The 3,136-nt window shown below is 48.2% G+C and overlaps 1 non-coding gene across 1 annotated transcript; it reads right to left on the bottom strand.

Annotated features, from left to right (window-relative positions):
- Positions 1–1,879: 1,879 nt before the first annotated feature.
- Trnat-ugu (transfer RNA threonine (anticodon UGU)) lies at positions 1,880–1,954 on the bottom strand. The gene has a single exon. It is a non-coding gene; the product is annotated as a tRNA-Thr (tRNA).
- Between the last annotated feature and the right edge of the window lie 1,182 nt (positions 1,955–3,136).

Below are 3,136 nucleotides of genomic sequence, written 5' to 3'. Positions count from 1 at the left end.
AGCGGTTGTACTCAGTAACAAAATCCTCCCGTACAGCAATGCAGTATATATCCGGATCCGCAGACAAAGGAATGTTTCCACGGTTATTTAGGGCTGTCTTTAGCTGTTTGAAGATACGAAGTGCTCTTGGACAGCTATTGTAAGTGTATTGGCCAGGCGCCGTGGTTGAAAGCACCGCTTGACGCATTGCGAGCGCGTTCCAGTGCGGGCTGTGATGTGTGTCTGCGATCGTGCTGTCTCCATATCGACGTCTGAGTTTTAGCGTGAGTTGCCATTAGAACAGGCTACAAAGCGCCGCGGACAAAGTTCCCATGTTGACGGTACATTCCTTGACTTCTGTAGGGTTCAAAATGGTTCAAATGGCTCTGAGCACTATGGGACTTAACTTCTAAGGTCATCAGTCCCCTAGAACTTAGCACTACTTAAACCTAACTAACCTAAGGACATCACACACATCCATGTCCGAGGCAGGATTCGAACCTGCGACCGTAGCGGCCGCGCGGTTCCAGACTGTAGCGCCTTTAACCGCTTGGCCACCACGGCCGGCTACTTCTGTAGGGAATTCGGTACAGTTCCACACTCTCGTTTATTTGAACAAAATACGACCTCGTCGAGTATGAGACAAAATCTATTACCACATTGAGGACTTACAGCGAGGTGACAGAAATCAGGGGTAGTGGTATGAAAATGAACAGTTGGTCGCGCACACAAGGTATAAAACGGCGGTGCATTGGCGGGCCTATCATTTGTACTACGGTGATACATGTGAATATGTTTCCAACGTGATTACGACGGCACGACGGGTATTAACAGACATGGAACGCCGAATGGTAGCTGGACCTAGACGCATGGGACATTCCATTTCGGAAATCGTTAGAGAATTCTGTATTCCGAGATTCGCAGTGTCAAGAGTGTGCCGAGAATACCAAATCTCAGGCATTGCTTCACACCACGGTCAGTGCAGTGGCCGACAGCCTGCACTTGAGAAGCGAGAGCTGCGGCATTTGAGTGCAGTTGTCAGTGCTGTCAGACAAGCAACACCGCGTGAATTAACCAGAGATATAAATGTAGGATGTACAGCGAACGTATCCGTTAGAGCTGTGTGGTGAAACTTGGCTTTTGTGGCCGTGGCAGCAGACGACAGAGGCGAGTGCCTTTGCTAATGGCACGACATCGCCTGCAGCTCCTTTTCTGGGCTCGTGACCCTGTCTGTTGCTATCTATTTATGTTGGTAATGGCTGATGGTAGGGTTAGAATGTGGCCACAGACTCCACAAAGCCATGGACCCAAGTTGCCAACAAGCCATTGTAGAAGCTGATGATGCCTCCGCAATGCTGTGGGCTGTGTTTACGTGGAATGCTTGATTGGTTGTTTTGTCTGAGGGAGAGGACGAAACAGCGAGGTCATCGATCCTTACGTGGAATGGACTGCGTCTTCCGTCGAATTGAACCCACCATTGGCTGAAAATTGTTGTATTCGGCTAGTTGGAGAACATCTGCCGCCAACAACTATGGAATTTTTGTGAATGACAATTCGCCGTGTCACCGGGCCACAAGTGTTCGCGATTGTTTTGAAGAACTTTCTGTATAATTGGAGTGAATGATTTGAGCACCCACGTCACTCTACATGAAACCTATAGAATATTTATGGTACGTAATCGATAAGTCAGTTCATCCACAAAAACCTGCCCCGGCAACATTTTCACAATTGCGGACAGCTGTAGAGGCAGCAATGACTTATCGAATCCATGACGCGTCGAGGTACTGCACTAAGCCGGGCAGAAGGAGGCCCGACTCGATATTACGAGGTTATAATTAATTTAATACCTTCTCCTGCTGACGGGCGTTGATATCTATCAACGGTGACAGGTGAAAATGTGTGTCCCGACCGGGACTCGAACCCGGGATCTCCTGCATACATGGCAGACGCTCTATCCATCTGAGCCACCGAGGGCGCAGAGAACAGTGCGACTGCGGGGTCTATCTCGCGCACGCCTTCCGCGAGACCCACATTCTCACCTTGTATGCCCACACACTACATTCGTAGTGTCCCACCCCAAGACACTCATTACTCGTGGATGACATTCTTACCAAGTCGCTTAAGAGTTCGGGTAATATGTGTGATTCCGCACAGAAGAAGGTCATGTCCGAAAAACAGACACCACATCCATGGCAATACCGGCCATGACCTTCTTCTTCTGTGTGGATGTACACATATTCCCACTCGTACGCGACTTGGTAAGAATGTCTTCCACGAGTAATGAGTGTGTTGGGGTGGGACACTACGAATGTAGTGTGTGGACATACAAGGTGAGAGTGTGGGTCTCGCAGTAGGCGTGGGCGATATAATCCCTGCAGTCGCACTATCCTCTGTGCCCTCGGTGTCTCAGATGGATAGAGCGTCTGCCATGCAAGCAGGAGATCTCGGGTTCGAGTCCCGGTCGGGCCACACATTTTCACCTGTCATCGTTGATATATATCTACGCCTGTCATCAGCTGAATATATTAAATTAATTCTAATTTAGTTCTAGACGGCTGCAGGTCTTCAATGGTTTCTGTTCTTTCGGACATCTATAAAAGTATGTTAGGAGGTGTCCCATGACTTTCGTCGCCTCAGTGTTCTTGCAGGCAGAGTTCAGCACGCTGTGCTTGTTGGAAGGAAGTTTACAGGTGCAAAATAATTCTGGGCGGCAGCTGTGGCCGAGTGGTTCTAGGCGCTTGAGTCCGGCACCGTGCTGCTGCTACGGTCGCAGGTTCGAATCCTGCCTCGGGCATGGATGTGTGTGATGTCCTTAGGTTAGTTAGGTTTAAGTAGTTCTAAGTCTATTGGACTGATGACTTCAGATGTTAAGTCCCATAGTGCTTAGAGCTATTTTAACCATTTTTGAATTAATTCTAGGATTATGTGAGGGTGGTGTCATTGCACCTTTACCGTTTGCAGTGTGAATAAATTGTGTATTGCAGCGGAAAATCCATGAGGCTCTCTACAGACAATACTGATGTATGTTGGACGGTTGCAAGGCAAGAAGACGGTGAGAAGTTCAAGAAGACTTGAAGAAGTTCTATGATGTATGTGGGAAATCTCAGTTGATCTTGAGCGTATATAAATGTAGCGTATTGGACCTGAAAATGTGAAG

This window comes from Schistocerca cancellata, chromosome 7 (genome assembly GCF_023864275.1).
Source record: "Schistocerca cancellata isolate TAMUIC-IGC-003103 chromosome 7, iqSchCanc2.1, whole genome shotgun sequence".
In the NCBI taxonomy this organism is placed as follows: domain Eukaryota; kingdom Metazoa; phylum Arthropoda; class Insecta; order Orthoptera; family Acrididae; genus Schistocerca; species Schistocerca cancellata.
The sequence above is the reverse complement of the archived record's forward strand: the minus strand, read 5'-3'. Positions and strand labels throughout refer to the sequence as shown.